The sequence below is a fragment of the Melozone crissalis genome, unplaced genomic scaffold (genome assembly GCF_028551555.1).
Source record: "Melozone crissalis strain CALT ecotype California unplaced genomic scaffold, PUWL_Pcris_2 ptg000019l_1, whole genome shotgun sequence".
Taxonomy (NCBI): Eukaryota; Metazoa; Chordata; class Aves; order Passeriformes; family Passerellidae; genus Melozone; species Melozone crissalis.
The window spans coordinates 21,377,087-21,404,825 of NW_026535797.1; the positions used below are offsets into that span (position 1 = coordinate 21,377,087).

At 36.8% G+C, this 27,739-nt stretch overlaps 1 protein-coding gene across 2 annotated transcripts in view; it reads left to right on the forward strand.

Annotated features, from left to right (window-relative positions):
- The window catches only part of ADK (adenosine kinase), a 265,868-nt gene that overhangs the window by 189,039 nt on the left and 49,090 nt on the right, over nt 1–27,739 (forward strand). The gene's annotated exons all lie outside the window — the stretch shown is intronic.

A 27,739-nucleotide genomic window follows, 5' to 3' on the forward strand; every position in this document is an offset into this window, starting at 1 on the left:
AGCCTGGACGTGGCACTCAGTGCTGCAGATCCAGTGGTGGTCAAAGGTTAGACTTGATGGTTTTGGAAGTCTTTTCCAGCCTTAAGGATTCGGTAATTCACGGTCCTTCTTTTTTTTATAGCGGGAATCTGACCATGAGAGGTGTCGTTACAAAGTTAAATCTGTGGTCACTGGACTGGGATATTTCAGTAGATACCAAAGATGTCACTTGACCTGTTAGAGATTTACAACTTGCTCATTCTAGCAGGAAACACCCAGCACATTGGTGCTTTGTAATAACTGTCCATGTGCATAATGTCCTCACCCTGAGTTTAACTCTGCTGCAAGAAAACATATGCAGGGCTGCCACTGAGCTCCTGTAACTCAATTCCTTACCCGTAGTTCTGCTATTAATAGCATTTTCTCTGATGATGATGACTCTTTGGGGAGAAGTGGGAGGAGAAAACTAAGAAATAGAGAGTTGGTTTAAAAGGTTCTCATTGATTTAATGGTGGATGGACTGGCAGCCCATCAGAGGAAGGCTTATCTTTGCTGTGTAAGTTGGCAAACAGATTGCATGAAATTCTGCCTGGAAGTATATGTTAATAGACCAAATTAATTCAGGTTTCCTTCATAATTTTTGATTTTTCTTCACTTTAGAAAGTGTTCTTAAATATTTATTAGTTTTCTCAGCAGGAAAAGGTTGAAAAAAGCCTTGAAATATGTGACACACCTAAATGAAATGTGGGTTTGTCACTCAAGATAACTACAGGAGTAGTTACAGGAGTACAGGAAAATGATGGAAAAGCAACTTACTCCTGTGAGTGGTTATTCCTGATTGTGACAAAGGGACTTTCACCAACACAAGTCAGTTGTTAAACTATTGTCCACATGTCTACATAGGGGCTAGCATTGTTATCTATACTTAAATACCTTCTAGATATAGATAGGATTTTAAAAATTAAAATATTTATTTTTAAATAAAGAAAATTGCAATGTTTTTAAATGAAAGGGCTAAGGGAAACCCTTTTAACTAAAGTTAACTGTACAGAAAAAGTATTTTCCAGGCATGTTCTTGCTATTTCCAACTGTTACCTTTGTACATTTTTCTTGATACAGTCCTCACAAAGATGGTATTGAGTATTTTTGTTAAATAGCAGTGTAATCTCGACACAAAATCCTGCCAGACTTCACAGATTATGTAATACCAAGTCTAGATATTTTTAGGATTGAAGAGCTTCACAAAAATTTCTGGGATTAAAACTTGAGGATCTTTTATATAAATATTACTACACTGACCTATTAGGATAATTCAGATCAGAATGTTTCATTAAGTGCTATTTTTCAGAGGTTGTTACTTTTTGTGCATTTGTGTTTTATATAAGCAGTAGCCCATGATACAGGTGACACTCCCATTTCAGAAATTTTATTCAGACTAGATTATTTTCCTCTGTCATTTGTTTATTATGGTATTATTCACCTGCTGTCAAAAATATTGTGTAATACTGTTGTGTTTGTTAAAGTTGAAAGGCTCCCTGCATTTTCTGTATGCAATTTCTGAAGCATTTTGGTGTGTTTCAGGATAAAAGATTATAATTTAAACTTTAGTGATCATCCTTAAACTTGGCAGTACAATATATATAAATACTTCAGAGTACCAGCCTCTTTGTTCCTTATGCTAATCATGAAAACCTGGTCACTTTTTAGTCTCGGCTTCCTGCTGGCTGTTGCTGCTTTGGAGTTGTTGAAATGCTGCTTGCAGTGGTTTGTTGTCTTGCCTTTCTGTGTGACTTGAAACCACGCTCTTGGCGTGATGTACTTCTAGTTTTGAGGAGCTTCTGTGTCTTCTCATTGTCAGTGTTTCTGCTCTCTGTGTATGGTTTCTGATAAAGAGTACTTGCAAAACTCAAAGCTCAGTCTGACATGTTCTGCCTTTGTAGCTTCCAGCCCTGGTTTTGGTGCTTGTGTCTGTGTATATCTTGATGGGCCATGAACCTCTTCAGCTGGCCAACACCAAGTTTTTGTCCATTTGGTGTGATTCCTTTTGCTTTATGCTACATCTTCCATCAGTGTAAGTGCATAAGTTAACAAATAAGCAAGGCATACTAAGTTGTGTGGTTGTTACTTCATTAGTACAAACAATACTCTTAGACACAATTTTATTCTTCCCTATATTTATCTTCACATTCTAGTCCAATAAAATTCTATTGTTAAGCACTGAGCTGTTTATTTTTTGAATAATACGAAAACATCCAAGTGCAGCAAAATTCCAAATTGCTGCCATTCCTAAACTAAAAGCAATTGGCAAAGTGATTTTAAATTACATCTTCTACTTAAAAATTTACATCTGAATGGAGATTGGTTATTTCAAGTTTCAGCCAGATGGTAATTAAAATGGGCAAGTTATAAATCTCTCAGAATAAATATTCTAGTTTTGAATGTAAATGCCAGCATACCCTTAACTGCAGTTTAGACACTGAATGCTGTGGTAACAACTTAGTATATGTATCCATTTCAGTGTATTAACTCAGTGACCACTGGTGTTTTGATAATTTATTTAAATCTCATTTATCACCTACCTAAACATCTTGTCTTGAATTTTTTGTATTTATTAACAGTACTTCATATAACAAATGTAGTACAGAACATTCAGAAAAGGAATAATTATATGGTCATTGCAGTTAACCAAGTAGGGCCATTCTGCAGTCATTATCTAGCAATACATGACTGAAGAACTTGATTATTGTCATTGCTTTTAATTTTTATTAAATTAAGGTTTTTTTTAATAGTGTCATTTTGCAAATGGTTCTTAGCAGTAATACCTTCCAAGCTACCGTAATCACTGGATAATTAACCTGCCAGGATTAAGCACACTCTACTTTGCCTCAGGATGCTTAACTCTCAAATAAGGTCAATTATCTCCTGATGATAACTGCTTTGTCACAAGTTGCTGCTTAATTCGGCTGTAAAAGCTCACCTTAGAATACATATTTTACAACTCAGAGTAACTTCCAGTAACAGGGTGGTCAAAAGAACAAAAGCTTTGAAAACAACACCTTTACACAGAGCTGTAGAAAGGTTCCTACACAGCAATTATTCTAGCCAAGTAAAGGAGACTAAATTTGTGTGTATTACTTTCCATTTTCCTGGTTAGGGCTAAATGGTGGTGTATATTAAATACATGACCCATCAAAGTCCATAACGGATACAGGAATTTGAATTAAATTTCCAGTCACCCCAAAAGATGTGAGTTACAATGGCATCTCCTCAGGGAAGGAACTTCCTTGGGGGAACAGTCTGTATATTTTTGCATGTGCACCTGGCTAGCAGTTTCTTCAGGATTTAAGGGAGACTGCAAGGTTTTTATATGATTGATCTTCACATCTGGCACCAGTTCATGACTCAAAAGAATATTTGTTGATATTGATGTGGTAAAGATCTTTTGGGTTTTCTTGCTATGTGTAGGCAGGGCATCACTGAAAATTTTTAGAATTTAGAACCTTTGGAGTTACAGACATGTTGAACTTTTCATCTGGTGCTTTACAACAAAAACAGTAAACCAATGACATAACTGGTAGTATTCAGTGTACAGTGATCCATAGAGGTTGAGGAGGTTTTGTAGAAGAGAAATTGTGAAATTTTTTTGAAATACAAAATAATAAAGAAAACAAAGATAAAAATTATTCTTTAAAAATTGATCCTCTTTGTCTCTAGTGTAAAGAGCTGTTACTTCTAAACACTCAGTCTCTGAACAAATTTATTACAGGATTATAAGCTGAAGTTTTGCAAAGACAGAGCATCTGTGAGCCCATTGGGAAATTGCTGCTCTTGTGACAGCAAATGTGCTGAAAAGAAAGCAGGTTGTGCACAAGACTTGGACATTTTAAGAAGCAATGACAATAGGTTGAGTGGTGGGTCTAGAGTTAGAAATCCCGAGCTTTAAAGAGATAAATGCCTTTGGAATAAGATAGCAAATGGGTCTTGTCATCATTTCCTCTTCACAATTATGCTGGAATGGTACATTGTGTCCCCTTTGTTTAAAATATTTTCAGTTGAGGTATCAAATACTAACAGAAAGATCCCTACAAATGTAGGTGGTTTGGACAGCAACCTTTAATATCCTTTTTAAGTCTTTATAAAGGCAAGTCTCTTAAATTACATGGAAAATTCTCTTCAGTGGTGATGAAAAATATTTAATATAAAACTGAGGGGTTGGTGGGATTTTGGTGAGATTTTGGTGAGATTAATGAACTCCTTATTTTGAACTTGCAGGCAGTCTGTAGTTTTATGCTTGTTTTAGCTGAGGGAGGGAGTGGAAATACTGATAAGTTTTCTAGCATAAACTGTGTTCAACACACTAGGATTTACACCTAAATGGCAGTTTCCAAACAAACTTGTCTATTCCCTTGCTGTAAGCTCTCACTCCACATCATTTGATATATTACATATTACATACAAGATATGACACTGAGAACAACCTTCAGTTCCACCTGCAAATTTCCTCTACTGCATTATTACCTGGGATCAGATTGATACCTGCAGGGTTAGGAATCTGCCCACAGCCCAGAAAAATCTTGAATGAGACATAATCGCTTTTGTAAGATAAATGAGCTTCATGGTGATTCTCTTCAAACTAGTGTGCATTCATAATGGCATAACTGAATTGATTTGAATTTACACAGTGCAATTCCTGCTGTTTCTAGACCCAGCACATAGCTTTCCACAACCATGAGAGTTCTTTTACACTGGTGAGTTGTCTGACTTTGAGGAAATCATTAAGAAGTAGGAGTCAGGAGAAAATCAGATGGCAGATGTAATTTGGTGTAGGGAAGAAGGGAAATACAGTTTGACTGTCAATAAATAATGAAAGAGAGACCAACATTTCAGTCTGTTCTTCAGTATCAGATGGAGCTAAGGAGTGAGGAACATAGGAAAGAATCACTGATCATGCCATAAATATCACTAAGTTGATGTTTCTGTTTGAAGTATTTTCAAGTAAGCATTTATAATTATTATTGAAAGGCAAATAATAGATGGTATTTCAAACAGGGTATCTTGAAAAGACTCATTTTAGTATGGCTGACTTGCATGTATGTTATGTAAAGAGCCCTTAAGAAACATTTTCTTCTTGTCTTACTGGACCTAGTCTATTTTGAGAGGTTATAGCCAGTCACTGGTTGTTGGCATGCTATCATCCTTAGGAGTTCAGCCTTTACCTTCTACATCTCTGTTCACTTGGAATTAAATTTTCAGAAACAGTAATCATCTTAAATGACATTAAGTTGGGTGTTAGTGTTTTGCATTTCAGTTTATATACTGATGTTTTCTTTTTTGTTGTGCTTTCAGTTCTCAGAAACTTGCCCCACAGGTGAGGGTAATTATCTTCAGTTCCTAGGCTGGGTGAGAGACTGAGGTTTGCACAGTTCCCTACAGGGAGTCTGTGCTTCACTTAAAAATCGTAGTCAGATATTCTGACCCAGTTTATTAAATACACATGGGAAAAAATTTTGTAAGGAGACATCTCATCTTCTCTTCTATTTTAACAGGTAGAGGTTTTTAAGGTCAGCTGCTGCTGGTGTTTGCTTTTCCAAACTGCAGTAAACAGATAGTATTTCTTTTTATAAATCTTACATTTAAGATTTCTGCAAAGCCTTATTAAAAATTGTAATTCTGAATGGAGGGAATTAGAAATTGTAATTCTGAATGGAGGAAAAATAAATACTATTTTTGTTTGATGTCTTTGTAGAATTTTTATGCCCTTTTCCTGTGATAGATGTTGTGTTTTCAATTATAGGACAGCTATGGTGTTATAATATTGCTCCTTAATTCATAGAATTAACTTTCTCAGTAGTGGAATATCTAATAAATTGTGGCCATCTGAAAAATGAGAAGGTCTCTAGCACAAGGGAGGTTGATAATGTCAGTGGTGTGTTGTAAAGATGTGCTGTGGGAAGGATGCTGAAACAGCCCAAGGCTATTTCAGCTGCAGACACTGAATCTGCTGCTTCTTCTCTCCTCTTTTTTTTCCCCTCCCATGTGAACTGCAGTGGCTCTCTAAGATAAAATGCTTTTAAATCATTTCCCAACCTTGCAGCCGTTTTTGATAAAAGCCCTGTTATCTGAAATGATATGAATCACTGTGGAGTTAACCATACCTTTTACAACAACATATTTTGTTGTGATTCATTCTGTCTCAATTAATCATCTTATTTATCTATATTGTCTCAGCTGCTGCACTGAAATTCATGAGTAATAAGCAAGTAATTATTTTAGTATAGTTTACCTAGTACATCATGAATGAAAGGAAAATTGAGAGCCAAGTATTTAAATTTATATTTAGTGCTGCTTTCAGCTAATGTCTAGCTATTTAAGCAATTTAGGCAGCCTATCTCGAAAAATGTCTTTCTTGTTTCCTGTTATGGGAAACAAGCAGGTATTTAGAAGCAAAGCTTATACTTTCCAACAGACTTCATTTCTTAAAACTAAAAATATTTTCTGGTAGTCTCTCAGAATGCTTAGGGATATTTATCCTTCCTTATGCTATGCAGTGTTGAGATACTTTTAAGACTGTGAATACTGGAGAACATGCAGCACAAGACAGAATGTCCTTTGAGAGAGGAAAGCAGATTCCACGGTTTTTCAGCAGCTTGTGTTTTACTGACAATGATTGATAACCCTTTTCACTTTGTAGCACGTCCCAGAGCGTCTCATAACACTTCATAAACATTAAAGCTCAGAATAAACCAATAAGGTGGGTGTGTAGTCTTGACTGTTTTACAGGTGGACAATTGAAAGGTTATTTGCCCAAGGTCATACAGCAAGAGCAGAGCCAGGAACAAGCAAAATTGAATTCTAACTTTTTTCTTCAGTTAAGTGTCCTGAAATGTGTTCAGCTGCTGAATACATCTTGGACAAAACTCACCTGTCTTGAGGAAAGAACCTGCACAATCTGGCTTTCAGTTTTCACTATAGTATTAACATATGTCTCTGAAAGTCTTTCAAAGGTAAACTACATATGCCTTTTAATACTCAGATCACTAGGGCAAAAATGTATGATATATAATATCTAATATATAATTTAAGAACTGCAAAAATAAGAGTATGAATAAAATTGAGTTACACAGTTGATACAAACAAGAAGAAGAGAAGCTGAAATGTTCACAAATGCTTCATTAAATCAATGTAAATTCAGAACTTTTCAATTTTACAGAGATATTTGCAGATAACAATGCAGGTGAAAAATAGGTTGCAATAAAGCTTTGTTTTCCAATCCAGCTAAGGTTAATTTGATGCCTCCTCATTGCAAGCCCTGTTTGGGGCAAATATAGCCAGTTTCTGATTCAGAAGATTAGGTTATGCTAAAGCCTCTTATGGCAACATGTGTGGAGATTCTCCCGCTGTTACAGATAGTCCTTGCAGTGGATTGTGAGGCTGCAGTGCCATGTTATCCCCATGGATAGCATCTAAGGGTGAGCATCTAAGTGTGAGCTGCCCTTATCACGTGATGTCATCTGCCCCCTTTACTCAGATGAACAACTTTACATCCAGAGCGAGTTCTGTGGGCCAGACTGCTGTTAATCACTGAGCTGGTCCAGCTTTCTCAAACAACACAATCACTAGATCTGATTAGATGAGAGGGTACTGCATGGTGGTACAAAGGACTTAGAAAGAGAAAGCATGATAACCTCTCTGTTTCATCAGATATAAGCAGCCACTGCTGTTAGGGTCTCCCAGACAATACAGCAAAGAAACAATTATTGACTGACTTAAATGTTATTATGAATGGATAAGTTGTAAATCAGCTGTAAATGTTCTTGGACAGAGGTTTTTATATAAATAGACAGTTTTTACGTAAAGAGTATGTATTGATGCTTCCTGTGCTTATAAATTTGAGTCTGAACTAAGGTTCTTGAAAGGGGAGAAAAGGGAAGGATAGTTGAGGAGACAGTAGTAGGTCCATGCTGATGTTCAGAATCTTGAAAACATGGTTTGGGGGTTTTGGAATAGAATTGGCAATATCATTATTATGTTAACCTATTTTTCTGTACTATTGCATAGCACTATTTTTTCAAAACTGCAGTTTCAGCCTTGTTCTTTCTGTCATGTTATCTTTCTCTGTCAACACCTTCCTTCCCTCTGTTTATATAGCTCATATAATATTTTTATTCCCTCAAGAGAATTTCACATCTCATTATAAATCTATTAGCTAGTTTCATTTTTCTGGCTTGCTTCAACAAAGAGCAAAATTAGGCATTTGAACTCTCTCTTATTTCCAATTAGCTATATAATCTTCTGTTACCAGGATTCCTTCTGTAGATTTTATAAGAATAAATTTAATCCGCTGATGTTGCCTTAAGACTGTTTTTTGAAAAGTTGCTATGTATAAGTAAGTTAATGAAGACAGATTTTTCCTTCATGTGCTGACATAAACACTGAGGGTATTTAGAATGGACATATACTAAACTATTACTGATTAAAGTCTGTATTTTTTTTAAATCATAATTTTGAGTTTAGGCAGTGATGTTAAATTGAAAACTAATTGTGCATATATTATTAAGCACATGCAATGGGGCATAAATATATGTAAGGGTTGCAAAAATATTTTGCTAATTTAATTTTTTTCAGAGTTTTCCTAAAAGCAGGAAATAAGCTTGGAAAAGAAATAGAAAAAGTATATTGCAGCATACCTGATATATTTAAAAGACAGATAAAAGCATCCATAGTTTTCCCAAAGGCATTAATTGATCTCTAAAACCTTGCCTTATTTATAAACTTAGACCACCCTATTTATCAGGCCTTTGGGTGATAATTTTGCAGCCACATCAAAGTGTGTCCTTAAGCTGTATTTTTAGGTTTGATGGTCATATTCTGACTTGAAAAAACATTTGTTTAAGTACTGACGTATCAGGGAAGAAATGTGGTGGAGAAGTTGCTTTGCTGTATAAGTTTTTTGTTCTTAGCTAACAGAACTTATCCCTCCTAAGTCATTGCATTTGGATCTTTTTCAGTTCTCCAGAGAAATGTTCCATTAAACCTGTACTTAAGTAGAACTACTGTAATCCACATGTGATAAGTAACATTGTCAATATGTTGCTCTTTAAGTCCTCAAACCCTCCTTTGACTCCTCATATTCTGTGTCCAAACCAGCAGCATATGCAATCACTTCAGAGAAACAAGCATCCACAGGTCAGTTCACTTTCCATGCTGAAGTGGTTGCCAGGTGCAGGAGCTTCCCTCTAAAGGACAGAATTGTAGCAGTTTCATGACTGGGACAGTACAACTTTTGAAATACAGAAAGCTGTCTGTTTGTTGGTTATGTTTCTAATGGTGTAGAGGGGAACCCCCTATTCTGAACTTGAAATTCTGGGAACAGTTGTGTCCATCATCTTCAATTTATGTTACCTGAAGGCTATAATTTCACAAGTGGAAAGTTTCTTTCTTCCCCCATCGCTAAGGAGAAGGACTTCCTCTCCACCCTTGCAAAGGAACCAGCCATCAGCATCTGCTTCTGGTCCCACCAAATGAGCTGGGCTGGAGCTCAGCCCCAGCTGGGCTGTGCTTTCAGCAGGAAAAGCCCTTTAGTATAGGAGGAACTCACCTGAAAGCAATGGCAAGGGGCTACACATTCCAGAGGAAGACCCTTAGGATTCCCAGCCAGCCTTTGTGGTACTTCTCAAGCTGTTTGGCTGTTGTCAAGGTATAGCCTTGCTAGCTGAATAAGCTGTTTGAAGATGTCCTAAGTATTTCTGGAGTTAGGAATTCTATTTTAAATTTTTCTGATGCTGGAAAGTCATGGATCTCAATTCAAGGGAAATTCACTATCTTTTCAGAACTCGGGAAATTTTGCCTCTTCATCTTGCTATTATTGTCCTGTGAGTCTAAGCCAGTCTGCAGGCACCAATCAACAGCATTTTTGTTCATTTCTCTTTGTCTGTGGCTGCCCTTCTGTAGGATTCTGTTATTGAGAATCTGAGAGGCCAAGCTATGGACAGTATTTTTGATCCTATGTTCTCTTTAGGATCTCTTTTAATAAAGCGTATTTCTGCTCCAGAATTCCTCTGAGAAACCAGGGCATGTTTAACTTGTCTGTCAGACTGTTGACCTCTCCAAGGTGTGCAACAGTCCTTTAAATAAAAAAAAAAAACAAACAGAATTTTCATGAAAAATTAAGTGGTAGCCATAAAATGTGTTGTTGTGGTAGTCCTGATTGCTCTGCAAGGAGGACCTTGCTGCAACTGGAAAAATATCCGAATTTTCATGGGATCACAGGTATCCTTTACCATCAGTTTACCTGGTTTTTCTTAACCTCTTTTGAAATGTGGATGGGCAGTCAGATGGTCTTAACACACAATATTTGCTGTATGTGTTATTTTGGAGCAGCTATGATTAACATGTCTTTTTCCTCTTGTTGGAATTTCTACTAGAGCAGGAGAAATACATCTGTCAGTGGTCTTGGACACATACCAGTTTCAGATAAATGGATCAGTCAATTTAAATTCTGCATATATAGTTGCCAAACACTATGCATTTGATTTGAACATCAAAGTAAATGCCAGATTTGGATGGAGCTGCATCTTGGTATATGTGAATTACGATAATGAGTCAAACTACTGAATCTCACTGCTCAAAAAAGAACACTCATCATCTGGAACCAAATTCCTTTCTTCTAGAATCTAAAGTCATGAAAAGAGCTGAAGAGGTACATAGCCTTATGCTGCCAGTTGTAACCCATCTCTGAATAAGCTTTACTTGAGAGGTGGGTGGGCAGGCTTAGGAGCATTCTAAAGTGTGGAATGGTGGGAGGTTGGACCCATTATTTAGACCCCTTGAAAACCCTATGTTTCAGGAGTCCATATTAGCTTTGCTTGCAGATGAGTTTCTTGAATATTTCAAACAAGAACTCTGTGTGCCAGGACGTGTGGTGCCTGTATATATTTCAGGTGGAACAAGCTAAAATCAAGATCAAAGCGTTAAGGGTGTTAACATCATCTTCAGCCACATTCTTGGGATAATTTTTAAGTCTGCAAGGAAGTGACAACATAACCTATCCCAAAGTTATTTTTTCATTTATGGTCAAGATATCAAGTATTTTAGGGGAGGGTCTTCATTGTAACAGACTTTATTAAGGCCGTAGGGATTCATTTTGTACCTCTTCCATTGGAGTTGGTTTTTTTTGGAACTTAAATGTCAATTATCACTTTTTAACCATGCTTAACCTCTGCTACTCTTAAGAAGGTTTCTCTTTATTGTTACTTGAATTTGAAAAATGCATTGTGTAAAATATTGCAGCATAAATTAACAGAGGTTACCTACTTTGGAAGACATTTGCATAGATTTAGTGGGAAGAGAGCAGGTAATAGATTATTGAACAATGGTATTAGACCAGGAAAATGCTTAATTCAGGAGTAAGCTATACAGACATTCTGTCTTGTGGATGCTGTTCAAGGTAACAACTTTTAGAATTGTGTTTCATGCAATGAAACACAAAGAAAACCCCCTAATTTTTCTATTTTACAATCTTGTACATTTGATGATAACGTAATGATTTTGAGAGTTAGGTGGATGCAGAGAATTGGGTAACTTATATAATATGTAGAAATGTTTCAAATTATTTCTTTAATTAGATTAGAAAAATATTTTCAGCACTACTGTTTTTTATTTGTTAGTGAGATCTTCTGCAATAAATCCTTGTTCAGGATCACAAGGAAGAAAAATTATTCATCATGTAAATAAAAATTCACAGAAGGAGATTTGAAATATAATCAATTGCTCCTGAAGACTATTTGAGATGTAACTAATTTTGTCTATGCTAATTTGCCCAAACCCTGTTACTAATTTAAATTGACATCGGAGCAAGTTGCAATGTTTAACTTTTCATAACATTTCCTAATATATATCTATACTGTGCAAAACAGAGTAAGAGGCATGCCTTGTCCTGAGAAACTTACATTTTAAACAGAGATAAAGAAAATGCATAAAGAGAAGTAATGACCAGAGAGAGGTGAAATCTTATAACACTGATGATACACTTGTTCAGTGCCATTACAAAATGTAGCTAAGGATTTTGCTCCATAATTTCATATATCAATTTTTAAAATAAATGCAGTGAATGGAAAAGAAAAATAGTAATGATGATCTGTGTTAAAGGTAGATATACAAGTCCTTTTATATGGTTTTTTTTAGGAATTCTCTTATTTTCTTCCATGGTGTTTTTTTTTTCTTTGTTTGCTTTCAGTCTTAAAAATCATGCAGAATTGAAGCAGTTCATGATCAGTTAAAATTTCAAATATTTAAGACAGCAGTTTTTAAGATTAACTGTTTTCCATTTACTGACTGTTACTTGGAACCAAAAGAATCTTGTATTTTTGTAAGCATAGTAAGCTACACTGTTTTTCTTTAAACTTTAGGGTATGAATTATATTCCTATAATGACAGCTGCAGGGTGGAATGTTTTAACACACTGGAGTGAGATATATCTTGGACACATTCTTGGTACCTTAAGTTCAACATGCTCCATATGGTGCCACTGAGCCAGTGATTTTGAAGAAAACAGTTAAAGACTGCTGAAACAGCGTAAAATACAAATTAGTCTTTGCTATATAAGTAAAAAAATTCACTGTCAATCTTTTCAGCTTCCTGCATGAATACTTCCAGCAACTTTGAGTAGTAGTCCCTGTGTTTTAAAACAACTGTTGAATTCTAGCAGAGCCGAGTGAAAGCTTGTGGGCTAAGAATACATTAACTGAATTATGCCTAACTCTTATGCAGGGGAGCAAAGGGAAAGGAGATTGGGCTTCCCTGCATTTCCACATTAGTTTTTAATGTGACAGCAGGGTTTGTGTGGTGCAAGATCTGTGAGAAGTAGCTGGCTCTTTGGTAATTTGGTCCTCTGTCAGCACAAGAGCACCATGAAGGAGCTGTGTTGGGAAGGTGTCTCAGTCCTACTGTTACTAATGAGAGTACTAATGATACAGTATCCTGTAGTAAAACTGCAGAATAACTATTGTTGCTACTAAATATTTTAGTGTTTGGAGAAATAAATTAGCTGGGAATTACATTTTCAGAACATTGGACGTTTTTCGTTTATGTTTTCATTCGTAGTATCAAGACCAGCAGGAGTTGATGTAAGAGTAACTTGCTTGTCTATCTTTTACCTTAGTTTAGTTGATTTTTTTTCAATATCACTCTAACCCTGGGTTTTCAGAATTTCTGTTCAAGCTGTAGATTGCAAAATTCTTACAGCATACTTGAGTTCTTAATACTGAAGTTATCATTTCATACCCTGATTTTTACTGATATTGACTTGATATAAATTTTCATCCTGGATTATTGTTATTCTTGTCCTTATTATTATTGTTAATTACTAATAGAGTTGTTGTTGTTATCATTATCATCATTATGGCTTTTTAAAAGCATGATATGTGAGCTCCAAAGAAAAGACCAAGGATTACACAACAATGCAAAAATTCTGTTCTTCTCAAGTGGTACCAACCTTAAATTGTTTTGTATTGGTGTTGACTCATAAGAACAGATTTCCAAATGTAAGCATGAGACAAAGAGCCACAGTGCACCAGTCTATTAACCTGTACTTGGATACCTTCTGGATCAGCAAAACAGCACGTTGAAGTGAGAGCACCAGTGGTGAATGAAGCCTGTGAGGGGGGGGATTTGCAGTTATATTAGTGTGAAGTTGGACATTACAGCCTGAGTTGATCTAAGAATTTCCTGCTGGAGGAATATGGAGATCTTGCTCCCTGTTGTCCCTTTCCAGACTTGTAGTTTCTGTCTCAGGTTCCCTCTGTATGGTGTAGCTAAGGCAGCAGAGACAAGGGTGATATTTTTAAGAAAAGAGGATGTGGCCGCATGATTTTCTTGATTTGGGATGTAGTTAATTAGAGACAGTCCCTTTCAAAGTAAGAAATCAAAAAACAGTCCTTGAGCTTCTTTTCCAAAGATAAATTGTTACAGTCTATAAAATCATGAGGCAAGGAATGATAACTACCATTTCAGTGATCCCATGTTAGAGCTGCCTGCACTGTTTTATTCCTTCTAGATATAATTAGGTAAAGTCATCATGAATAGTTTGTGTACAAATTTCCATCTTCGAGCTGAATATAGCTCAAATGTCAAATTTCAAACGATAATTACTTAGGATATTTGGTAAATCCTTTGGGATACAGCCAGTGAGTATCTATGGTAAAGGACCTCATTGTCAAAGGATTCATAAATTAAGTTTTTGTACACTCGGAAAATATATTGAAAGCATGAAAGATTATGATACAGTATATGTCACAGCAAACATAGGTCAAATATCTACTTTAAGTGAAAAACAGGATTAAATATTGGCATTAGAGAGATGACCAGAACATCAATGATGCATTAAAGTTGATACTTTCTCATCATACATAAAATGAGCACCTTTTCTCTTTTTTTCTTGCAGCAGCAGGATTCTCTAGTTTAAAAGGGTGTCTGTTGATGTTTGTCCAGTCGCTGGACATATGTTGGGATATATTCTGTAAAAGACTCATTCAGCTGTACTTCCCTCATCACTGATAGCTGGCTGGGTCTTCCAGTCTCCATGGCCATCCTAATCCATTTGATATGATGATATAATGCAGCTGTCACAGAACACTGTTCTCTTTGTTTCTGAAGTGTAAAACTTCCAAGCCATACATGTAATGTAAGCCAAGGAGGTGATCCCAAGGGATCCACTTGACCTATTGGTGCCTGCCTTCATTCTGTGCCATGGGCAGACCAGCAGAGTTACAGTCCGGCTCTAAATTGGAAGACAACTGTGCTTCCTTTCTCTGAGTATCAGTTCATTGTCACTATGTGTGAGAAGCTTGGGTTAAGCTCTGTGTTAAGCTTGTGCTTCGCTATTCCAAAACAAGTTTGTGTATGAAAGACATAACAGTGGTGTTATATTGCTCTGCTGGGACAAAAGGGGGACCAAAGCCTTTTTCTGCACATTAGTACGGTTTGCTGAAGGAGGCAGGGTCCAGCCTGTCTTTTACATTCCACATCCCAGCCATTGGTGTATAATTTGAGGAGAGGAGGAAATAAAGAATAAGGGAAAGACATGAGAAGATCCAGTGGAGCTCTCTGCCTGGAAATGACTCTGTATTTCCCAGTGATGGAGAAATTGCCTTAGCATTTTATACCCACAACAGCTCAGTCTTGCCTGAGTGCAAACCTGGAAGTGGTTTTCTTTATTCAGGCCAGAAGCCTGTTCATACTCTGCTACTTACAGGCCAATAAATTACTTCTTCAGCAAGTTCCTATTTTGATAAATTGATGTGCTTGTGTGTTTGCACTATATTACGTACGAGGAGCCTTGTCATCTTATTGAAATTATAGGACATTGAGAGATACCAAGTATTTATGGCTAGATTTAACGATTTTAAAGGAAGGAAATTATTGCAGCCCCAGGCCAACAGTAACTTATATAGTGACAACTTATACATGTTTTATGTACCTACTTACTTCAGTGTTTACTACAAAAGTATAGTTACCATAGCAATGACCATGTCACCAGACTTCTTTTCTAGTTCTGAAATGCAAAATACCCAAATGCCACCTGAACTGTGAATATTCTCTGCACAAGTAATGAAAGTAGAAGTTGAGAGTGTCACACACTTTTCTAAACAAACAGCAACACACGGATTTACAGAACGTTTTATGTTGCAAATGGATGTTGGGTTGTTAGCATCCCTAATACTGTAAATTCTTTGCCACTAAGATGCAAGAAAAGCTTCACTGGCTCCTATCAGAAGAGACTCCACTAATAAATACTTAACCTGTAGTCTTCTGTGGAATGTTGGTACTTACCTGTGATGTTTCAAGAAAATAATGTGTACTATTCAGGAAGACACTTTATCTGATTTTAAGTGTTAACTAAATAAAACTATCCTTTGGATATTTACAGGTTGTTAGTATTATATAAAATAGCATCACAGAAAGTGGTGTGATTTTTACCTGCTGCTTCTTTTATTTTAGAAATGGCAAATTTGTGAAGAATTTAGGTGGCAACTTCTAAACCTTGGCATGCAGCTCACTACCCAATAGAATTGAGAAGCCAGGTACTAGATTTCCCAAATCAACATTAACCACTGGGCAGTAAAGCATTACCTCAGTATGACTTGTGCACTAGTAAAAGGTGAAAACTCTTACCACACTTGCAGACCACTCCTTTTCATAGCTGGATTTTCCCATGTGTAGGCAGTGTGAGTTAAGTATGGATACTTGAAGAAAAGCAGTTTGCAGGACTGCAGACTTAATCCACCATAGCAGTCATTCTCCTTTAATAAAGACTGGTCTACAAGGAAACATTAATCTGAACTGAGAGAACACATCATTTTGAGCACAACAGCTTTAACTGAGATTTGTATTGTGTCCACTTGTGGACAAGCTTATGCTGGAACAGAGGTGGGGTTTTTTTCTTGTTTAACTGAGCAGAAGCATGGCACTGAACAAACATGGCAACACTTGGAGCCAGCCTTTAGCAATTCCATGTGAAAATGTGAAAGTAAAATTGATCTACATTCATGTAATGGTTGATCTTTTCTTCCTTACATTGTGTAGTGTCAGAATTCTCACAAAGAAAGAATCTCACTTTGCTGGGTAGGGATATGGACATGGTCCTGTTAGGTATTACATTTATCTGTAGGAGTTTTAAAGAAGAGTAAGGAAATCACTTTAGCTAGGGAGTTTGATCCAACCTCCCTAAGTCCTGGCAGTGAACATGTGGACCAGGTGGCTCAGATTCCAGCTTTATATAGCAGTGCTGTTGTTTAGACTCTTTAACCTGATCAGAGGACCCCAAAGGAAAATTAAGTCTTAAGTTAGAAAGAAGGAAGGAAGCTTTTTTACACAGCTTCAGTGTTGACTGAGAATTGTGTAAAAGGATCCAAAAAAGCCCCTTTCATGGTGTTGTAATTCTTAACCATTAAGAACTAATTTCAGCTACTTCAGTTTTTGTTTGGATTCTTTCAGTTCTCCTATGTTTCTTTCTCAGAAAAAAAACCCTCAGTGTTTTTATATTTATCTAGGCAGCAAGTGGCATTTACAACTAATCCTTGAAGTGCATGGGTGTACTCTTCAACCAATGACACTTGAACTAACCCAGGACAGGCAACCTACAAAACTAGACGATTCAGTTTGCTAGTGCTTTTAAAGTACCTTCAGCTGTGTGACTGTGCATGAATTACCAGCTCAGCCTGGTAGCTCAGGCAGTTGTGAGACCTCTGTGATGCTCCAGTGCCTGCGACAAACATGCCCAGAGACTCACATTGTGCCTGATCCTTGCAGAGCCATCCAGCCACTAATTTCCCAGCTAGCCTTTGGCAGTGACCTGTCCATGGGGAAGGAAAGATCTGGCAAATCAATGGGCTGTGACCCCCCAGCTTTACACTGATGGGCAGGTGTGGGAGAAACTCTGTCCAGAGAGCCCCTCATCCCTGCAGCTGATGAGGGGCTGTGTGATGATTAGGTCACTCTGTCTATGTCACCTCTTTTACCGCATACTGCTTTCATAGTCAGAGGTGTGTTTGTTCCAGCTGTGATGTTAAAAAGTGTAACTCTGTTTACATCTACAGGGAGGATCTGGCCAGAGCATTATTTATCATTACTGCCAAATACACTCAGTACAGACTGAAGCACATGCATCTTGTGTATGGTTGAAAGTGTAGCATACACTCATTGCTGTTGACACTGCAACAGGCTTAGGAATAAATCTGCTTTATTTTCTGGATGAAGGCTGTCTTTCTTGTGCTAAAATCTGACATCCAGTTCTTGTTCTGCAGCTAGTCAAGTATTGTTTTTCTTCTCTGTTCTCTTGCTGGTGCAGCCACCTGGTGTGGGGTGGATTCCATGTGTGTGATGCTCACACACACGCTGCTCTGCTGCCAGGAGCAGAGGACCTAATCTTTTGTGACATGAAAAGAAACTTGCTGGTACAGTACATTGCTAAATGCTACAGCCTGACTTTATGAAATGGGAACACCGCAGGGGAATCTGGCAAGGAAGATGTGTTTATGTAACTGAATTGAGTGTTGCAACTGCCATCACTTAGTTCCCTTGGCTGCAGTGAGCGAGTTGTGAGGGAAAAACAATCCAAACAGAGATCTTCAGATGCTAAGGGCAGCTCTAATTACATACAAATAATTAATGAAAATGAAGTGAAATATTGTCAGAAAATACAAATACCATTAATTTTCTTCCATGATCGCGTGTACCAAGATCATTGGTAGGGACAGAAATACTCAGGCTTTTACACTTTTATTTGAAGTATATATTGTTTGAGTGTCTTCAGCACATTCTGATATCCCAGAGAGATTCATGACACAAGAGTAATTGCACATAACATAAACAAGATCTGCATTAGTTGGCTCTTTTACTCAGAATCCTTTTCCAAGTCCAGATGTGTGATGTGTAAATGTTAGGAGAACAGTCCTTATGAAGTAGCTTTATCAAATGCAGCTAGTCTTCCAGCAAAATGGAGAAAATATAAATTAGCACTCAAGACCTTGGTCAAATCTGGTGCATAAAATTTTACGGTTATATTTATGTTCCATATGTGCTTTGGACAAGTGCCATGTTTGTAAAGAACTGCTTCAATATTATTTTTTTTTAAGTGACACTTTTAGCACAGTATCCTCTGCAAACTGTTCACTGCTTGCCATGTAAGCCATCCAGGCTCCAAATAAACTGTTCATTTTCATGGTCTAAACCTGAGATCAAAATGCCTTTTTAGAGCATGGTGATTTTCAAAACATGGCATGGTAGATATCATATGTGGTTTCTTTAAGCACTGTTCAGAAGAGCTGATTAACGTGACTGAAAGAGGAGCATGCATGATATAAAAATCTGACAAGAGGCAGGGAATTAGGAAGTTCTAGTATACATGTTTGCTACTGCTGAATATCTGCTCTGACTTGTTTATAACATGATTAGATTTTAGTAAATTATGTGAGCACTACATTCCTTGTAGCTCTTTAGTAAAGAACATAAACCTCAAACCAAGGAGATTCTACAAATTTGTGCCACTTTTCAGAGGCCCCAGCCTATTTTTTTCTTCATTTCCCTAAATCCATAAATAACTGTCTTTAAAAGAAAAAAAAAAAACTCCAATGCAGCATCTGGTGTGCTGTTATTGCCACTACTTGTGTTCTGAGAGTATAGCACTACTGCTTTAGAATGTTCTCATTCACTTGTTATCTGGTATTTGGCCAAAAAATTTATTACCAATGTAAGAGAAAGAAGTAAATTTCTAGAGCCCAAATCAGAATGCAATCTGAACAATAGAACAGCACTGAGCTGACCCTATAGCTCTTTTCAATTTTTGCATAAAATGGAAGAGACACAGCATCTTGGAAAAAAATCACAGGAATCCTTTGTGTTGGAAAGTGTGAGTCAAACTAAATAGCTTGAAATAACTTCTGTTATATTTAAACACAAATGCAATGCTAGAGGCAGAGAAAAAAATAGATTGTTTATACTTCGAAACACTCAGAGGTGTGAGAAATCTGCAGTGAAGGGCTTGAGCAAGTACATAGCTAAAAATAACCTGTCCAAAACTGAATTACTACTACTATTACAATGACTACTAATTTCAGCTTCAGAATAATTTGTAGTCTTCCACTTGTCATATGTAAAATAAGAAAGGTATCAGGTGCAATTGCAATTTCATTTGCTTACATCTACTAAGCATATAGAACTGGTTAATAAATATATAAATGTATGCTCAAATTTAATGTCAATCTGTTATCTCAGTAATTAAAGAATAATTGGGAGACAAATCCTAAAATAAATGTAGTGTTTTGAAGTAATAGAATTAGAGGTGAAATGGTTGCTGTTCTGAAATGTAGCTGAGGCATAAAAAGAAATTTCCTTGAGTCTGGTAGTATGTGGAGAATGCACATATGGTGGAAACAGAAATGGTAATTTTTTTGTATCATTCTGTACCAAGTTTATAAAACTTTATTGATTGAAAACTATTATAGATTTTTATGATCCTTTAGAATATACAGTTGGTGCCATTAGGATGGTGTCCTTGCTTGACAAAGATTTAGAGAACTGTTCTTGTAAAAATAGCACAGTTGAAACTCAGAATTTTCTTTTATTCAGATGTTGACCAAATCTTTCATTTCTCTGTGTGGACTGAGTCCAAATTTTATTTTTCAGCTTGGCTTTAAAAGTTGTCTATGTGAGTTTATGAACATAGCAAATTGTACAACAACTTCAGTCAGTATGCTGAAAGAAAAATGTATTTATAATTTAATATTTTATAACTAGTGAATATATCAAATGATGTCTTGAAGGGGGAACAGATAATAAGTCATTGCAACTATATTAACAAGGTAAAATAACTTCATAGTAACAAAAATATCTATCAGTACTATTTAATATGAATGGTGCTATAACCAATGTATCTCAAATCATAGCTGTAGGTCTTCATAACCTTCCAGTGCTCAGAAAAAGTGAGGGTGCCAATAAATTGTTATATTTTACTGGATGGTATTCCATTGCAGACACCTTGTTTTTCGCTAGCTGGAGGTCTAGTGAATATGATTGCTTATGAACACCACTAATTTAACAAGGAAGGGCTTAGAAAATGAGTGCATGTGGAAAACTGAAACATAGGAAGTTTTAGATAGGGAGATCACATTTGTTTTGTCATGATCTATATATGCATTTGTGAAAGTCATGTAAGTGTATGTATATGTTTCTGTGTACATAAAGTTGGTTTAACAGGGAAGGCAAATACCCAGCAGGCAAAACCACTGTGAATTCAGCATATCAATATTACTGCTGCATACCCAGTGCATCCTGGGGCAAATGGTCACACTGAAACAAAGGGATCTGCATACAGCTATCCATGGAGTAATGCATTGCTAAAATATGCACTTTTGACAAGTAAGTTGTTTTTATAATGATGTTGTTATGTATTAGGTGAAAGATTACTGATCTTCAGTGCAGGAATGTAATTTTCCATAATTACAATATCTGGTTTTTTCCTATAGGAATTAATGCATACTTATACACCATTTTATTATTTTATTATTTTTACCTCTTGCTTTTTGTCATTTTCTTTGTTTTCCTTTTTTTAAGCGTGGTGTCTTAAAAGTAAAGTGGAATGATCAGTATTTTTCTAGTTTCATTTGTCATAGGAATTCCAAACCCTGCTTCGTCAAGAAAAATCACAGTATAATATCAAATATCAAAGACCTTGACGGAGGGAAGAAATGGCCTGATGGGAATCTCATGAAGTTCAGCAAATGGAAATGGAAGGTCCTCTTACCTAGGGAGGAATGTTAGTCCCAGGACAGGCTGGGAACCACTTGAGTACAAAGCAGCTTTGCAAAAGAGGACCTCAGAATACTGGAGTGGTGCCACCAAAGGGCCACAAAATGAGTGAGGATTGGAGCATCTGTTGTATGAGGAGGGGAGAGTGAGGGCCTGAAGAAGAGCAGGTCAGGGAGATGTTAGCAAGGACACTAACAAGAGGTAGTAAATAAAATGGAGGCAGACTCTTTACAGCAGTGAGAGGGGGCACGACAAGGGACAACAGGCACCCATTCAGCTACTGGAGATTTCATTTAAGCATAAGAAAAAAGCTCTGCTGTGATGGTGGTCAAGTGTTGAAACAGATTTTTCAGAAAGGCTGCAGAGACTCCATCCTTGGAAATATTCAAAACTGGGGGGTCCTGGGCAGCCTGCTTTAGCTGACCCTGCTTGAGGAGTGGGGTTGGACTCTGGAGATGATGTGCAGAGGCCCCTCCCAAACTCAGCCGCTGCATGTCCTTTTAATACCATTTTAAAATACTTTGGAATCATATCCCTTTAATTTCATTATTTGATTATTCTTTTGATCTCTGATCTGTTCAAGCCTGTCTCAAGTTCAGAATGGCTTCTAATAGAAAAATAAACTTTACCAAACTCTCTCATCCATAAATAATTAATGGTCAAAAGCAGTTAAATTCTAACTTCTATGGATTTTTTAAAAATTGATCAAAGAAATTAGCAACTTGTCCAAAATGATAAATAGTGCCTTAGTCACATCTGGAATTAGAACTTGTGTTCTTCACTCAGGGCCACAGTGATCTAACTGTGGTCAGATTGAAATGTTGTTTTTCTGTGCAATGGCCATGTTGTGAGAAAGCACTGCTGGTACAGACTGAGAACTAGGTTTTTCCTTCCATAAAGTAGCTACAGTTAGCTAAAACTGAAAATTTCAGAAAACAAAATTCATCTTGAGTATTCATATCTTGAATACAGATAAATGCATCATTGAATTTGCATTAAACAGCACGAGAAACTCCAGTAAGAATCCTAAAGTCACCTGGGTTTGAAATTCATTGAAAGGGTAAAACATGTGATTTGAAGATCAATTTAAAAGATTTGGTATTGCTGAAGATTGCAGTGAGCAACTTTATTTTTTTGCCAGAGTTAACCAGCAAAGCAGGCCCAGCACATGAAGAGTGTGACACAATTGCTTTTTACAGAGTTCCCAATGCCACAGCATCAGTTATAATTCTAAATGGCTGTGCATGACATCATACTAAACAAAGTATATAAAACAACTCAATTTCACTGCTAAAAATACATTAACCTTTTACCAGGACTAGAGAGAATCCTGCTAGATCCTAGCAGAGTGTCTGATTATTCTCTTCATCTGAAATTGCTAGATGAGAATGTCTAGTCTGATTTCAGGCTAGTTTAAGTGGTTACAATCACAGAAGGGCTCATTGAAAATGATGCAAGCTTTTATTTCTGTTTGTCACCCTCCAGCCAGAAAGGTAGCCCTGGGAGCATTCTATGAGCAGTGTTAAAGACTTCTAAAGACCCCACACATCTTCTATTTTTATGTACAAATAGAACTCTTATCTTCTAGCTATTAATATTTTTGTTTTCATTTTTATTATGTTCTCCTGATTTAATGATATTTAAGGAAGGGGTGTCTTTTTTTCCTTCTTTCTCACTTCTGATGATGATGCATTTATTTTGAAGGTAGAAACAGACATTTGTATAGAGAAATGATGTAAACAAGTATTGTTCACTAATTTGATGCTTGTAATGTGTGAGGGGAGAGACACATACAGAGTCATAAGAAGTTCAGATCTTTAGGTAAGGATGTAAGATAGAGATGTGATAGCACTTTATCTATCATAAAATTTCAAAATGGCTCAGAGGCACATCCCTGCTGCAGCCGTTGCAGACCCTGTAATGGCATTAAGCTCTGACTCAGGGTGATTCTTTCCACGGAAGATTCTGGCAGGAACTATAGTTCTGGTAGTAACCTGAATAGGAGGATAAATAGCTTGAATATTAATGAATTGTACGTGATACAAACACTCCAGGGTGAGCCCAAGCAGGACAGGAAATATGTTTCTTTCTCAATTCTTTTCACACTAGGCTTTTTCAGACAAAAACCTCTGGTATTGTGCCAAAACCCCCTCTGAACACTACAACTTTAACCCCATATGGTATTTATACTTATTCTGATTATTCACTCAAACTGATTCTTATTATTTTATATTTTCAGCTGCTGGGTGAAGGCAGTGTACATATATTTGCCAGTGTCTTTAGTATTTCTGGAGCAAGCTGAAATGTTTTTTTAGGATATGATATGAATTCTCACTATCTATCCTTCATGGAAAAAAAAGAATATTGGGCTCTAATACTGCTCATATGTAAAAGAAAGTGGGGTAAAAAACCCCTCAGTGTTCCTTTGGGATAATCTGCCTATCCAATTGATGCCAGCTGTGTTTTTTCCAGTAATATCCAGGTGGATATTTGCTGGTTCTCAGTGTTGATTCTCAAGCTGTGTGCGGGGTCTGTCCATTCTCTGACTACTTTCACTGACCTTCTCTGAAACATGAACAGGTTTACACTACTGACTGAATCAGGGATTAGGCCTCTGTGTTGTCAAACAAAAATAATACTGAAGCATTACATCCGTGTAGCACATCCCCACGCGTATCACAAACTTTCCCAGCTGTGGCAGAGTTTCACCATGTGTTTCAGAAAATATCCTGTGTGGTTCTTTTGTCTTTGGTTCTCAAACTCTCATTATTGACCCATATTTAAGCAGCTATCTCCGAGGAAAAGGAAAAAAGGAAAAGCATTAAAATACATTTACCTTTGAGCCCTTAATGCCTTTGTAAGTGGCCATTTTTTAATAAAGGCGTATGAGTTTGTATTGCCTTTACACAATGAAATGTATTAATTGTTGACCTTAAATGTCTGTCTAAATCCAACTACAATGACATAACAGGCTGGATAGGACTATCTACAGTGTTTGGAGTAACCACTGATAGCTCTTTAGCACTGATTGAGGATGAACATGTGTATCTTACCACTAACTACAATAAATGTGCTGTTGGCACTAAAGGTTAGTGATCCAGCTGGAACTGTGTCCTGTAGACTTTTCATCCATTCATTTTAAGTAGCAGAATAATAGCAGCCGCTTGTTGAAATCATGTTTTCGACTGATCAGCAGAGTCTTTAGTGGAATCCACCTCTAATTCCTTGGGGAGGTCATGATTATCATTACCACAGCTTTGACATCACCCCTATTTGCATCGCAGGAAAGTACTTGTAGTTCTTGTATGCTGTTAATTCACCATGTTAAGAACTGTGGATTTGCTGTGATCGCTCTCTCTCTGTGTATGTATATGAATCTATTACTTTTCCTCGAATTGGGACAGGGAATAAAATCAGATTTACCTTAGTCTGGCTTTGTGAACCATATACAGGAAAAAGTGGTATAAAGACAGGTCATAGTGCTGCATGTTCATGGGCTGCATTAAATAAATACCTGATAATTTGATAGAACACTCCACCAACTGTGCTGTGAAGTTTGTGAATGTATTTATGACATCTTTGTTATAATTCAAAGGCAGCAATTGAAAATCCATTGTCCTCTCTGTGCTTCAAGTCCCATTTCCAGGGTCATATTTAGTATAAACTGGTCTGGAGCTGGAAGAGTAGAAAACATGGCATGGTGCAGCTCACAAGGTCTCTTTCTTAAAAACTAGTTGATCTCCTGCACTGTGACAATTTTTTTAGGAAGAAAATACCAAAAGAAGGGCACATGTTAATTCATTCTTCGTTACTTATCTTCCAAGAAAATAAGAAGGGAGATTTTAACAAAAGAGAGCATCATTTTTTTGGTTTATACTCAGATTTACAGGGCACAACAGATGCCACTGATATCAGAGGTTCTCAGTACCTATGATGGATATAAAAAAAGGGTATAGCTCTAAAAACACGGAATTGTATAAGAAACCTCTTTGTTAGGGAATGGGAAAAATGGTAGAAGGGATAGACAGATAGAAGGACAGATGTGCCTACTTAAGGGAAGGTAAACTACAAGTCTTAGTAATTACATTGCAATAAAGACTCGTGTCTATAGTGCAGAGAGACAAATAATACATGTTTGTTTGTTTGTTTTGGTTGGTTTTGGTTTTTTGTTTTACAAGTCTGCTGCTGTCCTTTAGGAAATCTTGTATAAAAATGTCTGTTTCAGAAATAATGAGTCTTCAGCATCTACCTCTAAGAAAGGAGATTATCAATCTAAGCCAACCTTGATCATTTAAGTCTGTCTTCTACAAAATGAAGTTGTGGATATCAGTGGGCATCACTTCTACAGAAATCTTCCCTGTATCTTCATTTGTTTATTTCAAGTGCCACAGATTCCTTTTAGATAGCAGGGTTTTAATGTTAGAGTTGTGAAAGTAACTTTGTTGCCGCAAACAGTACAATGTGTAGGAAAGCCAGCGAGGATACAAAGAACACAACTTTACACCAGAATTGGCGATGAACTCAGGAGTGGAATGAATGGTAGTAAATGATTATACTGAAAAAAAGAGAATTACCTGAGTGAGAAAATCATAGCATTCAGTGTGTTCAAGGAAACAATGTAAATAGAAGAAAACTAATAGTCCATATTTCTGAAATGTAAAAAAGGAAGAAAATGTTTACGAGTAATTTTAAAAATATTTTAGTACTCTAGAAAGGCTTATAAGGTAGAGTGTTATAAGTGCTATTCAAATTACAATCAAACATGGTTGTTACCCATAGGAATTGTCCCATCAAACACAGACACAAAAGTATATGGTCCTCATGGTCATTTATTATTTCTCATTGAGTGAGTTTGCCTTTTTATTTCTTTTTGTTGTCATGCACTCTGCTCTGCTCTGGGCTGCAGGGAGTTTCCTCTGCAGTTCCACACGCTCTGTGTGAGTGCAGGCTTGAGGCTGCATTGATTCACAGGCTGGGCTGAGCCCTCTGCGTCACAGACTGGCTGTGCACAGAAAAGAGGATGGTATTCCTGGAAATGTGAATAGGGTATATTTTGGGCAAGTCAGGAAGTTCACAGTTAATGAAGTAGGAACTCCCTCAAAACCTGTCAGTAATCTCCCAATTAAAAACAGTAAATCCAGGGGGTAGTACTGTAATATGTGAGTTGAGGTTATTCTGTGAGATGTTTTCCCTACCAAGAAGGATGGCAGGGGAGGGATTATCTTCAGCATCCCCTGCATTTGCTGTTTTGTGCAATTATGGGAAATGCATTCAGTGTGCAAGGGTATCATTGCTGTCCTGCTGTTTTATCATTTCTTTATGAGATAATGTTGATTTCAGCAATGAAATGCAAATTTAGTTTTCAGTGCTCCTTTTTTTTCCATACAAAGGTTAAAATGCATATTGTACATAATAATGTTGCTGGTGTTTTTGAAACAGCCTTTGTCACCTAATTTTGGCAATACGTGGTTTCAAATGCTGTTCAGTGCAATTGTGTGAGTTTTATGTTGGCCTACATAAATTAATTTTAACCCACTATGCATATTGTTACCATTTTGGCTGTAATTTGATCAAGTAATCATCAAACTTTGGTACCAACAAAAAAAAATTTGGATGTGTCAAGAATATTCAATATATGGTGGGCCTTCTGTGTCTCATGGCAAACTGAACATGCAATTATTGAAGTTGAGCCATGTTAACTCTATAATCATAAAAGTATTCTAACACAGGGGGCTAGCATAGGATTATATGTTACTCCTAGGATTGCAGAGGCTGATGGATTCTGTGTTTGGAGGGCATGTTTCTGTTTACTTATAAACAAATAGTTTGTACTGGCTGTGATAAAAGGGCTCAGGATTTTAACAAGTCCTGTTAAAATTAGCCTGTGTGTAGATTGTAAACAGTTCCTTTTACTGAGTGCTGGGGCTCAGACAGCAATAAAATACATGCAAGAATGGAAATAGTTTTCAGCTGGGACTCCAACAGCAGTAAAATACATGCAAGAATGGAAATAGTTTTCAGCTAGCAAGCAAATTCTAACATAACAGCAAGGCCAGCACTAACGGAAGTTGTCTTTTTTATTGTTATCTCCCTAATTAATCTTGCTTTCCTGTGTAAACTGCTCACTATTGTGTAAAGAGAGGGTGTGTGTTAACTTTGGTGACATTGTGTTACTCCCATTAAGTGGCATTGCACACAGGTTTCGTCAGCTTGAGTGTACTTAGGATTTTTTTTCCCCCAAACAGCATGAGCCAAATGACATTTCACAACTAAAAGCAAATCTCATTTCTACTTTAGATGGTGCAACAATAAATTTGCTGTCACAGTTAGTAAAAAGGCTATATAGAAAAAGGAGTGTGAATTTTTAATATATTTAGTATGAAACAGTGATAAGGTGGGGAGAGGGTTTTATGAAATGTTCTGTAGGCAGTAACAGAAACAGCTCTGAAAATGCTGA